Below are 15,070 nucleotides of genomic sequence, written 5' to 3'. Positions count from 1 at the left end.
AATGGTCTATTACCCAATCAATTATGTCCTATGTTCCCAAAACTTGGATCTTACGCAAGTTCTTGTTACTTTGTCAAACACCGGGTCATGGTCAGCCGAATATGTTCAACTAACAATTCCTAGAATTATGATGTTGATCAGACATGCATAACAATAGGAAATAAGCAATCAATCTAGAGAACAAAGAATTAAACTTAGTCTGATTGTCAATCAAATTCGTACACAAGGTTTATGGTAGAAGAATTACCAAACCCTAGCTAGAAAAGAGTTTAGCTACACATAGTCATAATAAAAACCATAAAGATACTCATTAACAATGTTCAAATCAATGGGAGAATTGAAATTTACCGAAGCTTGATGCGCCTCCTCTCCTCCTTCTTGCCGTCTCTCTTTGTTCCAAATTAGGTTTCTGCTTTCAGCAGCTGCAGCGTCGTCTGCACATAACATTGCTTATATAGTCTTTAACAAGCCCTAAGTTGGCCCAACTGTCTCTGCCACATCAGCAACTTAATCGCATAAGTCTGATTCCCGCATTCTGCGACCACAACAGGTTGTAAAATAGGCTACAGATTTTGTCCAATGCCAGCTTTACTTTCCAACAATACATGTTCATACAAATACCAATATAGGCAGTATTTTGCACTAAACATCATAGAAAAATAATAACTTTAAGCCCATAAAAATAGGTGCATGTTACACCTAACACTAAGGATGCTATCTTGTTGAGGTTATTCCCATTTTCTTTTAGGGACAAGGCTAAGGGATGGTTGATGTCCTTGACTCCCAATTCTATCACCACTTGGGATGAGATGGCGAAGCAATTCTTGACAAAATTCTTTCCTCCAGCCAAGGCAGTGCAATTTAGTGCGGATATCATGTCCTTTGCCCAAAAAGATCTTGAATCATTCTATGAGGCTTGGGAGCGTTTAAAGGAATTATTAGAAGTTGCCCAAATCATGGACTTCCGGAATGGGTGGTGTATCAACCCTTTTATAATGGTTTGAGTATGCATACTAAGGAGACTATTGATGCAGCTGCTGGAGGTTCTTTCATGACTAAAAATCAAAAGGAGGCTCGGGAATTACTTGATAAAGTGGCCAATACCACTAACTCTTGGTCCTTAGTGAGGGGGAATCCAAAGCAAGGAGGAGGTTATAGAGATGATGAAGTTATGCCTACCTTAGCTATTATGGCAAAGAAGATTGAGGCATTGTCTATAAATCAAGCTCAAGGGGTACATGCTATGCAAAGCACACATTCCTATATTTCTTGTGATTATTGTTGTGGATGTCATCCTACGGGAGAGTGTCTTATTGCTTCTTTTTCTAACTCTAGTGAGCAAGTGAATGCCATTGGTGGAGGTAATTTCAATCAACCCCGAATGATCCTTATTCCAACTTCTATAATCCGGGATTTAGGAATCACCCCAACTTCTCTTGGAGTAATACTCAAAATGTGCAAAATCCTCAACATCTAGTGCAGGCCCAAGAGAAGAAGAGGGATATTAATGAAATGTTCTCAAAGCTAGCTAGAGGCCTAGATACACTTGCAACTCATACCTCACAATTTATGACAAGGATGAAACAATATATGTGCAAGACCGATGCCACTCTACAAGCTTAAGCAAATGTGATGCAAAACTATGGAGCTTCCATCCGAAATCTTGACGTACAAATGGGGCAAATAGCCAACACTTTGTCATATAGAGAAAGAGGTACATTGCCAAGCCAATCGGAGGTGAATCCAAAAGGGAAGGATAAGGAGCAATGCATGGCAATCACTCTCTGGACTGGTAAGGTGGTTGAAAATGCTTCTGATCTAGATACTGAAAAGGCAAAAAATTTGTAGGAAAAGAAGGAGTGCAGCAAAATAGGGGAAAAATAAGCTGAAAACTGTCCAGAGGTCATTTTCGATCTATTGAATGGGGTGCCCGATTGATTGGACCAGCAAGATGAAAATTTAACAGAGGCCAAATCTGATCGATCGGACCCCATCCCAATTGATCGGTCAGATGCAGTAATAGAGGAAGAATGTAGAAATGAGAAAAATGTGCAGATGCTGTATGCTATGGAGCTGGATTGGCCCGATAGTTCACTTCCTGCACCTATAGTGAAAGCTTATGTGCCTCCAATTTCATTTCCTCAAAGGTTAAAGAGCAACAAGAGGAAGGATGATCAATTTGCCGAGTTCTTGGAGGTATTCAAAAAGCTTCAAGTGAACATTCCCTTTACTGAGGTCTTAGAGCAAATTCTTTGCTATGTCAAATTCAAGAAGGAGATCCTATCTAAGAAGCGGAGGTTGAATGAGCATGAAAAGATACAATTAACTGAAAAGTGTGGTGCCATTGTGCAAAGGAAGCTCCCAATTAAGCAAGATGATCCAGAAAGTTTTACAATCTCATGCACCATAAATAACACCTTTATTGAGAGATCCTTGTATGATCTTGGAGCTAGCATCAATTTGATACCATTGTCGGTTGCAAAGTAAATTGGGATGAAGGTGACTAGTCCAACCACGGTGTCTTTGCAAATGGCGGATAGATCCATCAAGTACCCTAGTGGCATAGTGGAGGATGTTCTAGTGAAGGTGGGTGAGCTTATGTTTCCAGTGAACTTTCTTATATTGGATATGGAGGCCAACCTACTACTCCCATAATCTTGGGAAGGCCATTTTTGAGCACCGGGAGAGCTTTGATTGATGTTGAAAAAGGAAAGCTTACTTTGAGAGGTGCGGGAGGTGACCAAATCACTTTTAAAGTATTTGGTAATGGAAGGCAAGAAGATATTTCTCAACAATGCCTCCAAGTGGAGCATATTGACATGATCATCCTGACACTCTTGAGAAGGAAGCTACATATATTCCGATGGAAGTTCTTCTAGGCAAAAACTCCAAGGTTGAGCATGAAGTTCCTAAGGCAGCCGCCCAAACTGAAATTGAAGTTCAAAAGTCTCAAGTTGAAGATCTCAAGGAGAAGAAAAAGAAGAGCAAGAAAAAGAAGAAGAGGAAGACCAAGAAAATGAAGAAAAATGTCTTTCCTAAAGAAGAGGTGGTGATGAAGGCTTGTGCTCCTTGCATGACACCTAAGCAATCCAATGTTAATCTAAAGAAGCCATCGAGGGGAGTATACACCACAACCCTCAAGGATCCCGGTTGAATTCACAAAGGGAAGTCGGGGTGAATACTTTAAACCAAGTGCTTTTGGGAGGCAACCAAGTTTTTATTTTTCTATCTCTATCTCTTTATTTTTATTTCTATTTTCACCTATTCCATGCATTGAGGACATTGCATATTTTAAGTATGGGGGTGGGAATTTAAATTTTTCTAGTTGCCATGTCATTCTTGAGTGTATTTGGATGAATTTTGTGATCTTTGAAGCATTGATGGATCTTGCTATGGACATTCTTTCCAATTGATTTGTTCCTATCTTGAAAATTGTTTTGTCCATTATGCTTTTGTGAATATGAAGCACTTGTTTGTGGGGTATGAAATATGACTTGGCTTTGGTCATTTGTGGTTGTTTGAGATCAATTAGATTCTAAGTAGCACTACATGAGCAATGAAAAGAAAAAAATATATATACTTATATAGAAAAATAAAAAAATTTTGTTTATAAATAAATGATTTCTTTCATAAGTATTCTACTGAGTAACCGGACCTCTTGCCTAGCAAGCAATGAGTTTCGCATAAAAAGGTAGGAAATGAATGTTAGAATATCTTGGTGATTAGTTTAACCTCGTAGCCTTTTTGACTCGGGTAATTAGATCGATTGGAGTGTCTTAACACCTAGTGCCCTTAGCCAACTAGATTGGGAGTCATTGGTCAAAAGCTCGCCACATGGGTCATTTAGAAAGCTTAAGGAGGTTGAACATTGCACAAGTCACCTTTGAAAAGAAAGAGCGAAAGAAAAAGAAAAGAAGAATGTTAATAAGAATGAAATTTGAATAAATGCTCATTGTATTTGCTCTTTGATTCTAATTGTTGTTGGAAGACTACATGGCCTTTGTTTATGTCATTTTGAAGCCAAATATCAAGTGAAATCCATTATGTGCATCAATTTTTGAATTGTTAAGCAAGGTGGATGAGATAAGATTCTTGAAGGAATGCTTTTATTGATTTGAATGCCCTAATACTTGGTTTGTTAGTGTGGATAGGGTTGCAATTGTGAGTCCATTTTATACTCTTGTTGATGACATGAATTTTGGCATTCAAGTTGTTTAATGTTTGTGGGTATCATTCTGGTAAACGCTCAGGAGACACAACTCCTCCTACTAGGGGCACCTAGGGGTTTAAAGGCTTGTGGCACATACTAAGTGTCATCGTGAGCCCTACAAAAGTGGCGTAGTTTAGTTTCTTATTTTCGCTTTAGTAGTAGTTGTTTTGTTTTTCATTTGAGCTTAAACGAAACTCTTGTCCTTTGATACTTAGTTTGCTCGACGACGAGCAAAGGTTAAGTGTGGGGGTGTTTGATGTGCTAATTATATACATATAATTATACATCCTTTTACATGCAATCTTGTATCATTTAGAGTCAGTTTGGGATTGATGCTGCCTAACAAATGTATATTTGCACATTATAGGTGTCTAAGAGCATTTTGGACGAAGAGGAGTCAATTTGGATTGAAGATTGAAGAAATTGTAGAAAATGGTCTAAGAGAATTCCGATCAATCGGCCAGGAATAATTCAGAACACACTAGAGAAGATTTCCAATCGATCGGGCCCCATATCCGATCGATTGGACCAGCCCAGAAATTGCGATTTCGTATTTTCAATTTTTCAAAAACACCCTAAGCTCATGTGGGACCGACTCAAAAATGACACCAAAGGTTATTATAAACAACATATGGGTTTAGGGGGTATAAATAGGTAGATTTTAGGGTTTTGAGGATTCTACAAATTCTACACTTTTGGAGAAGAGAAGGAGAGTTGGAGGCCACCGTTGAAGCTTGGAGAAGAAGAGGGTTCAGAAGGGGGTTTTCTCTCTCCTTTTTTATCTTGGTTTTTGTGGTAGATTTCTATTGCTTGATGATGTATCTTGACTCTATGAGTGGCTAGATTTCTTTACTAGGGTCTTAATGTAACCAAACCTTGAAGATTCAATAAACTTGGTTTCCTTATTTCTTGATTTCTCTCTCTTATTGATCATCTATGGCTATGCTTAATGCTTTTGGATGTTTGATCACCATCTAGATGATTTGTTGCCTAGATTGAAATTGGAAGGATATTTTTAGGGTTTGCCTCAAGCCATAGATGACATAGGGTGCATGAACCATTGAAATGTAGGGGCGTGACCTATGCAATCGCTAAATGGTTAATCCACAAATCTTAATGGGTCTTTGTCTTTTGAATTCGATTGTTAGACATAACAGGGATTAGAGATAGAGATACTTTCGGTGTGACTAGAGATAAAGTATTGGATAGGTTAGGGAGACCAATTGTCATTATTGAGAGAGGAATTAGGGATTAAGGGACCAAGGGAGTTGAATTGGATAGGTGAGGTGAAATTAAGTACCCTAGTGCTTCCCATCTTTGATTACATTTGTGCTTTCTTAATTGTCTTTTGTTCTTTGTTTTAGTTTAGTTAAAACAAAACCAACCACTCATCCTTTTCACCCAATTTACATAATTGTTGCTTGTTTGACATCGAATTCTATTGCCAATCATCCTCATGGGAACGATAATTTACTCACCATTTTATTACTTGTGCGATTTGTGCACTTGCAATTATATCCATATCAGTAACCATAAGACACTACAATAGTGACGTCTTTGACGATGCTTTAAAAGCGCCGTGAAAGAAGAAAAAACGTCATAAAAGGTAATTTGCGGCGCTACAATAAACGCCGAACAAGCACCGTTGTTGAAGATGCCGCTAATGATTTTTCAACGCTTTTTTATAGACGTCACTACATTTAATAATTAACGGCGCTTTTACAATCGTCGTAAATGAGAAATAAGCGCCGAGATCTCGATGACAGGTTTGGTCTTCAATGACACGACAAAGCGCCATTTATTTTATAAGTTACGGCGCTTTTGTTAGCGTCGTAGATATTTTATGCTTGTACCAGCACTTCAAAAGTGTGGTAAATGTATAATTTTTTAATTAAAAAATAAGAATTAACTAATTTAGACATATACCGACGCTTTTAAAGCGCCATAAATGAATACGTGAGAAAAAAATTGAATCTTCTAAACTTATTTGCGGCACTTTGAAAAGCACAATAAAAGGTGTAAGATATACTAGAACAACTTGTTTGTGCAATGCATAAAACAAATTACCTACATAACTCAAATTAGACAGCAGCAGCAGCAACAACAATGGCACAATCTAAATCTAGCAGCAGTACGGAAACAATCTAATATAATAATCGCAATAATTAACAAGCATCCATCCCAAGTCTAATAGGCATTACGAATCTAAATTAGGTCATAGAGATCAACATAGGTAGTTTATACATGAGCATCCCATGATGAAAACTCAAGTCAAAATATTTTAACAAAACAAAAAGCTTGGTCATCCAAAATGCATGAGCATCCGATAAGAGCTTGACCTTTAGCCTTCCTTCTAGCCAACTGAGTCTCGGGCTGCAAAAATACATATAAAGAACAATTAATTAAGTCGCATCTACTGTATGTTCAACAAAAAATTAAATAACTACTTGGTAATGTGAATCAAAATCAAAAGGTTCCATTCTCCACAAAGAAAAGTACTATGTGTGACTATATGTAGTACTTACTATATATGGATCCATGCATGGACAAAATCTGTGAAAAAAAATTAGAGTGAAACTTACCATCTTAAATGTTATCACCATTGCCCCTTTCTGTAAATCTCCTCAAAGCTTGTGTAAGCATAGCCACATCTTCCTCCGTTTTTCTTGCTATTTCATCGGACATCCTTTTATAGTCCTCCAGCTCTTTTATTGCCGCTTCAACTGCTATTTGTGCACTCTCGATTTCTCTTTTTGCTTCTTGGATAGCTTGAGAGGATCCAAACTGTAATGCGTTACTTTTGGTACCATCTTAATCAATCTACTGATTAATTCAATCATTAAATCACCAAAAATTTCGACAGCACCTCCCCTATTATAGAGAATGCCAACCTGGAGTCAATGCGTAACAAATATCACAAATACATCCTCAAACCTAGGCAGGGCCTCAGGCCATCTAACAATTCATATCATAAATAAATTCTCAAATCTAAACAGAGCCTCAGGCCACCTATACAACACATCAATAATCACATAAAATCCACACACAAGACCATATAGTCAATACCACCAACGCAAGGGGGTAACCTTACAAGTACAATCAAAATCAGGACAAATAGTCCACAACCCGGTACGGGAGTCTCGATCACACGGAGCACCCTCCCAACCGTCCAACCATCCATCGACTTGGCGTATCAATTACCAGGTCTCAAACATAGAGGTTTGAATACAACAAATACTAATATCATAGTTAATTACTCAAACCATCTAGATTCTAATACTCTCTAGGGGCCTATCCATGTCACGCACGCTCCTTCTGATCCGTAACCCTGGCATCAGAACTAGACTCACCTACGAGGAGGGAATAAGAAAAGAAAGGGTGAGCGAAAAGCCCATTAGGGAATAATAAAGGATGAATAATCAATATCAAGGTTGAAATATCAATGAAAGACACAAATGCAACAATATGACAACTAACATCATGAACAACAATACACAAATAGATAACAACATCATACGAGATCCTGATCTGGCCCACTGGTCATCCCTGTACTCAACGAGACCCTGAACAGCCTAACGACAAACCGCATGGTGTCCAAACATATATGGAATCCTAATCCGATCCACCGGCGTTCCTATACTCATCGGAACCCTGAACAGTCCAACGGCATTCCACATGGCATTCAAGCACATTCCATATCAAACAAACCTAAGAGATGTACGGGTCCATACCCAACATCTACCATGCAACTACAATGCATGTCCAGCATGGTTATGCAATAAGATATATATAAAACCTACATATATATACTACTACATGATGCATGTTCAAGAATACTTCATGCTCAATAGAAGATTGAACAAGTAGGGTATGCAATATAACTCAAGTCATACAACAAAGAAATCACAAAGTGGGGTTGCTCTCTCTTAGGTGCAATTAAGGCGAGAACAAAAACATAATGAACAATGGGAAAAGATAAATGTTCTTAAGAGGAGGACATCTTCAAAGGAAATAGCAAAGGGGTGAAATTTCCCTACCTCGCACTCCAAAACTAGCTATATAAAACCAATACTCAACCTTGAATTCTCCGGCCTCAATCAACCTATTATTTGGTAAGTCCATCCTCCAATCAATATACAAACAACTTTAATTTCACATATCTAACACAAATTAACCCAATAAATCAAGAAACTATTGTCTTTTCTAACCCAAGACTTTCCTAGTTCTTGAACTTCATCTACTCAAGCTTGCTACTCCAATCAATAATAGAATCTAGAAATACAATCATAAATAAGTCTAAATCAACCAATTAAATCACTAATTTTATCTAACTCAAAGATTTTCCCCCAAATCTAGAAAACCCATAGAATCCTAGAATCCCAAATTACACAATCTCTAGATACTAGCTTTTAGGTTTAAGAAAACTTACCAAGATTGTACAGACAAGTAAAATGAAGGGATTCAAGCTTCCTTTAGGCCTCAAATGATGTAGAAACTCATGGATTTGAGTTTGGGTTCAAACCTTGAAAGATTAGGACAAAGAGAGAAATTTAGGAATATGTAATCTAGAGAGAGAGAATTCCTAATCCATCTTGAATCAATTTGAAAGAGGACAATCTTACCTTGGTTGATGATCTTGGATTGATGGATGGAAGAAAATTAGAGAGAAAATGGAGTTTAGGGTTTGTTTAGGTCGGGTATTTGAGGAGAAATCATGAAATGAGTGTTTTTAAAACAATTCACACGTGCTAATTTTTAGGAGGTGTCCGGACACTCTAGATGGCTGTTCGGACACCTTTGCCTATTTTGGACAGTTACACCTGCAAACCCAATTTCGGCTTTTAAGTCACTTGTATACTCCCAACTCACTCGGTATTTATTTCTAATGATTTTTTTAAACCCCAAATGTGACCATTTAAACATGTCTACCCAGCTCAAATGGATATATGTATATATATATATACACACACACACACATATATATATACTCAATACATGTTGGTCCTACATAATTTCTAAAAGAAAAAGAAGTACGGGGTATTACACAGATTACTAGTAACACCTTCAGAAGATGGCGTCACTCCATGTCCTCGACAGTGCACATGTCCAGGTCTATTTGGCCCAAGAACTTGGGTGAAGATGCCCTCATTCATCAAAGGTGTTTAATCCTTCCTCTCGATCGATGATCAAACTACGCATTTCTTTCTATATACAAACATGGGACTCATTAGTTTAATTGTTAATAAAAACATTAAACGAACCAATAAAAAAAATAAATCATACCGCCTTTTGTTGTGTGAGTCGATTGGGAAAAGATCCATTTTTATTAGCATAGTAAAGCTCGAACATTTCAATGCGGTTGGGTCGAACTCCCCTCTTTTTTGTCTAGTAACAATGGAAAAACAACACAAATTATACTCTGTACTTAATCGATATTCAAGTCTTTAACCTAAGAAATGCAAATACATGTCACCTCTTCTTGCACAATCTTCGCAAACAATTTTCGACCGGTGTGATGGAGCATTTGTTGAACTTCTCGGTTTTCCCTATTCTTTCGACACACCTTCTGCATAGATAAGTTATCATTAAACCAATGTAAGTTATAAACATGTAACTAGACAAACAAAACTGACAATTGGTTATGCATATTACTTGACAATAAAGAGAAGAAAATATCACCTGTACTTTTTTCACCCCCCGATATTCTTTCACCAACCATTTTCACTCACTTTCACTAATGTTCAGGCGTTTATCTACCAATCTTTCCTCATCAGTTTTGTAATATCCTGATCTAATTTTACACTATTCATAGTATTTTATCGTGGTGGTTGAGGTGGAGGGAACCTCTGTGTTGGTGAACCGCTATTTGAAGAGAATAAAAATTAAATTAAGATAAAAATCTGGAAATATCTTTCATAAGTGGAGGATTTTAAAAGAAAATTTTAGACGCAAGAATCACTCAAATCGGATTTAAATTGGATTTATTATGTTTTTTTTAGTTAGTTGGATTTTTTACATTTGGTGAGTGGCATTTTCGTAAAATTTCAGGGACTACAGTGAAGTTTTAAGTAAATAAGTTAAATACCCAGATTTCTCACTATTTACAAATACACCCTCTTCCTCACAACTCTTCTCTCTCCCGTACACCTTTCTCTCCTGGTGATTTTCCGATTCCAGTGACGATGATGGCTGTGGTTGGTACCAAAAGAAGCGTATTGACGAGACGAGTGTAACCCAACTTGAATCACGTCGATCGGAGCTACGGTTAGGGAGATATCGGAGTTTGAAGTTCCGGTCACCTTGAATTTCTTTTGGTCGATCCGGTCGATTCCGGCGACGGTTTGACTTCTTTCAGGTACCTATGAGTTCATCTCATCGAGCTCTTCGATTTGATATAAGATTTGACATGTTTGGATGGCCGGATCTCCGGCGGTAGTGTTGATTGGGTTTCAGCCGAGTTGACCGAGTCAGGCCGAGTTGACTCGGTTGACTGGTCTGTTGACCGGTCTGACCCGGTTTGACCCGGTTTTACACTGTTTGACCCGGTTTGACCAGTTTTGCACTGTTTGACCCGGTTCGATACTGTTTGACCGTTGACCGTTGACCGACCGTATTTTAATTGTATTTTCGTATGTCGTGTTTTTCGGTGTAGACGGTAATCTCAGTTGAGATTTGAAGCGGGTTGACTTTCGGAGTCAGGGGTTGACGGGGACGTTTGCGTGATATTTGCTTTCCGATTTCCAGGTAGGGGTTTCGTTTCTCTTGTATGTGACTTTAGAGTTCCGGTTTTACGGACTCTGGTGATATTATGGTTTTGTCGGTTTTCGGGGGTGGAAATACGACCTGTTTGCATGTTGATTTATATTCCCTGTTATATATATCATTGTTGGTATGTTTTCGGAGAGTGAGGTGATTGGAGGTGTTGGATGTGGATGTGGATTGTGGGCCCATATAGGCGCCCAAATGATCGGATATGGATTTCTGATGGATGATATATATACATATACAGACCGGATATATACCGGTGGACCGTCTGAGATGGGGTGCATCACATGGGACGCCCTCTGGTGTAGGCTATGCTATCGGGATACCCGATCCTCATCCAGTTTCGGTGTGGACCTGGACTGGGAGACACCCTACGGGGATTAGGGTGGGTCCAGGGGTGTGATGGATTCTTGGAGATTGACGTGGTGGTTACAGTGTTGGATAGCCTTATCGGCTACCATTTCACTTGATTGGATTGGTGTATGGATTTCTGGAGACCAGTGTGGGTGGTTCCAGTGTTGTTTAGCCTTACCGGCTATTGTGCTATTTGGTTGACTTACTGATGGATGTATATTTACTGTATTGCATACTATGCATTACATTTCTAGATTTATTACTATTATTTATGGATATTGGCGTTTCCTCTCTACGCCCTACTGAGCTTTGTGGCTCACCCCTCTTCTTTATCCCCTTTCAGGTGAGTTGGATGTAGGTGATGGCGGTCGGCAACGGGATGCGTGAGTTGGTGTGTAGCCTTGGGCTGACTCTTTAGTGGGTGTGAGAACTTATTGTATTGTATTTGTAGATACTATACGATTTGGTATCGGGTAGATATATTTTATTATTCCGCTATTGTATATGTACATAGGTGGATGTACTTTGTGGATATTATGGTAGTTTTTATTATTATTATGATTATGTCTGTTGGGTTTAGTTGTAGATTTGGGATCTGGTTCGGGGGATGGGGTGTCCCCTGCCGGTCACGTTCCTGTGGTATAGGTATACTTTGGTATATCTTAGGAGAGAGGGGCGTGACAGTTTGGTATCGGAGCTGTAGGTTTAAAAACTTGCAGTGGTTGGGTTACCTAGGTTATTTTGTTGGCTACACATCATGCGTTTCCCGGCTGACCTGGTGAGTTTTTACTTTTGGTGTTTCCTGCTTTAGATTTATGTATATGTGTGTTATATTTTCCAGATATGGTTGACACACGTAGTACTCGGGTGCGAGGATATGGACGGGGTAGAGGAGAACATGAGGCGGATGAGCCTCAGGGGGTAGATGAGGTGGGTATGCCTGAGGTGACTCCATTAGAGCGGGGGCGAGGACGGATAGGTAGGGGTGCGAGACGTGGTGGGGGCAGAAGACGTGGGAGAGGTGGGGACAGGCGGTGAGTGAATATAGATCCAGTGGATGATATTGGGGAGGATCAGGAGGGATATCTAGCACCACAGGGGGTAGAGGCAGTTGTTACTACTTTACGACAGGAGGTTCGGGATGTTACTGAATTGGTACGAGCTCTTGGGCAGACTGTTACAGGACTTGTGACACAGATGACTGCTCCAGTGCCAGCTGCATTACAGGCTCCTGTTGAGGTTTCAGAGCAGGTTCTGACTTTAGGTGAGTTACAGGAGGGTGCAGGACAGATTGTGGAGGCACATGTAGCTCCTTTGGCGATTGATACGTGATGTGTCAAATATATACATACATTTGTGCATCCTTTACACATAAGTTCATTGCATTTTGAGTTAATTAAGAGTTAATATTGCTTAAGAAAGCTATATTTGCATATTGTAGGTGTCAAGGCAAGAAAGGGAGGAAAAGAGTGCAAAATGAAGACTTGGAGCCCAGGACTAATTTCTGATCGATCGGCCATATTCCCGATCGATCGGACCTGTCAAAACACCTAAAAATATCATCGAGACAGATTGTATTTCCGATCGATCGGACTATTCCCGATCGATCGGAGTACTATTCACAGCACTGCGCAGTTTCGCGGAAAAAACCCGAATTCACATGTTTCTAAGCCAAAACGACCCCAACTTGTTTTAGAAACGACATAAGAGTTTGGAGAAGTATAAAAGGGCATAAGATAGGGTTTTGGTGGAGAGCTTGGAGGCTGGGGAGCTGGATTTCGTGCTACCTCCATTGGAGAGCTTGGAGGCCACCTTGGAGCTTGGAGAAGAAGAGGATCTACAAGGGGGTTTCCTCTCTCCTTTTCTATCCTAGTTTCTATGGTTGATTTCCTTTGTTTAATGATGTATTTTGCTTCCATGAGTGGCTAGATTTCCTACTAGGGTCTTAATGTAACCAAACCTTGAAGATTCAATAAACTTGATTTCCTTATTTCTTGATTTCTCTTTCTCTCTTGATTGTCTATGGGTGTGATTAATGCTTTTGAGTGTTTGGCCATCATTCAATTGATTTGCTGCCTAGATTGAGACCGGAAGGAGATATCTAGGGTTTGCCTCAAGCCATAGATGACATAGGATGCATGAACCATAGGAATATAGGTTTGTGACTTATGCAATCGCTAAATGATTTTCATAGTTCGTAATGGGTTTTTGATATATTAATCCGATTGTTAGGAATAACATGGATTTATATTGAAAATACGTTTGATGTATCTAGGAATAGAACATTGAATAGGTTGGGAAATCGATTGTCATTATTGAGAGATGAATTAGGGATTAAGGAATCAAGGGAATTGAATTGGATAGGTGAGGTGAAGTTAAGTACCCTAGTGCTTTCCATCCTTGATTTCATATTTGTGTTTGATTTGTTTTTGTTCTTTTTAATTAGTTTAGTAAAAATCAAAAACCAATCGCTAATCATTTTCTCCAATTTACATAATTGTAGCTTGTTTGACATTGATTTCTTTTGCCAACACATCCCTAGTGGAAACGATAATTTACTCATCTTTATATTACTTGTGTGATTTGTGCGCTTGCAATTAAATCCATATCAAGTTTTTGGCGCCGTTGCCGGGGATTGAGGCAATTGTTTTTTTGTGTCAATTTAGGTTTTAAATTGTGTTAATTGGTTTTTTTTATTTTTCTGCAGAAATTCTTTCTCTTGTATGAGCTTGGGAACACGTTCTTCTAATCCAGAATTAATTGCTATTGATTTGGAGATTGAAAGAACTCTTCACAATCTTAGACGGGAGCTTATTAATAATCAAATGGAAGACATTGGAGACAATCAAGGAAGGGGGAATGTTGGTGATCTTGGTGGAGCTTTAAATGTGAATGTTGGCAATGGTAATGGTGGAGGTGCTAATGGAAGAAATGGTGGTGATGAAGTTGAAGGCCCTCCTAGGCAATTTGACCCTCGCTCTCTTGAGGATTGTGCTAGGCCTACTTGGGACACAAATCCTTCAAGCATCCGCTATCCTCCTATCAATGCTACTAATTTTGAGATCAAGCCGGCTATCATCAACATTATCTCAAATTCGGTTGTTTTCTATGGTCTTCCTAATGAAGAGCCCAATATCCATCTTCGCTCTTTCTTACATATGTGCACTACTTTTGGGATTAACGGAGCTTCTAAAGATGCTATCTTGTTGAGGTTATTCCCATTTTCTTTGAGGGATAAGGCTAAGGGATGGTTAATGTCCTTGCCTCCCAATTCTATCACCACTTGGGATGAGATGGCGGAGCAATTCTTGACAAAATTCTTTCCTCCGGGCAAGGCGATGCAAATTAGGGCGGATATCATGTCCTTTGCCCAAAAGGATTTTGAATCATTTTATGAGGCTTGGGAGCGCTTTAAAGGAATTATTCGAAGTTGCCCAAATCATGGTCTTCCGGAATGGGTGGTGTACCAAGCTTTCTATAATGGGTTGTGCATGCATACTAAGGAGATTATTGATGCAGCTGCGGGAGGTTCTTTTATGACCAAAAATCAAGAGGAGGCTAGGGAATTACTTGATAAAGTGGCCAAGACCACTAACTCTTGGTCCTCGGTGAGGGGGAATCCAAAGCAAGGATGAAGCTTTAGAGATGATGAGGTTATGTCTACCTTGAATATCATGGCGAGGAAGATTGATGCATTGACACTAAATCAAGCTCAAGAAGTACATGCTATGCAAAGCACAC

General features: G+C 39.1%; 2 non-coding genes across 2 annotated transcripts; both read right to left on the bottom strand.

The window, feature by feature from the left end:
• Positions 1-858: 858 nt before the first annotated feature.
• LOC120015805 lies at positions 859-963 on the bottom strand. Its single transcript, XR_005471822.1, has one exon. It is a non-coding gene; the product is annotated as a small nucleolar RNA R71 (small nucleolar RNA).
• Positions 964-14,671: 13,708 nt separating this feature from the next.
• LOC120015807 lies at positions 14,672-14,777 on the bottom strand. Its single transcript, XR_005471824.1, has one exon. It is a non-coding gene; the product is annotated as a small nucleolar RNA R71 (small nucleolar RNA).
• Positions 14,778-15,070: the final 293 nt, after the last annotated feature.

Source organism: Tripterygium wilfordii, chromosome 14 (assembly GCF_013401445.1).
Source record: "Tripterygium wilfordii isolate XIE 37 chromosome 14, ASM1340144v1, whole genome shotgun sequence".
NCBI classification, from domain to species: domain Eukaryota; kingdom Viridiplantae; phylum Streptophyta; class Magnoliopsida; order Celastrales; family Celastraceae; genus Tripterygium; species Tripterygium wilfordii.
Note: the sequence above shows the minus strand (reverse complement) of the source record. Positions and strands in the feature narration are given on the sequence as shown.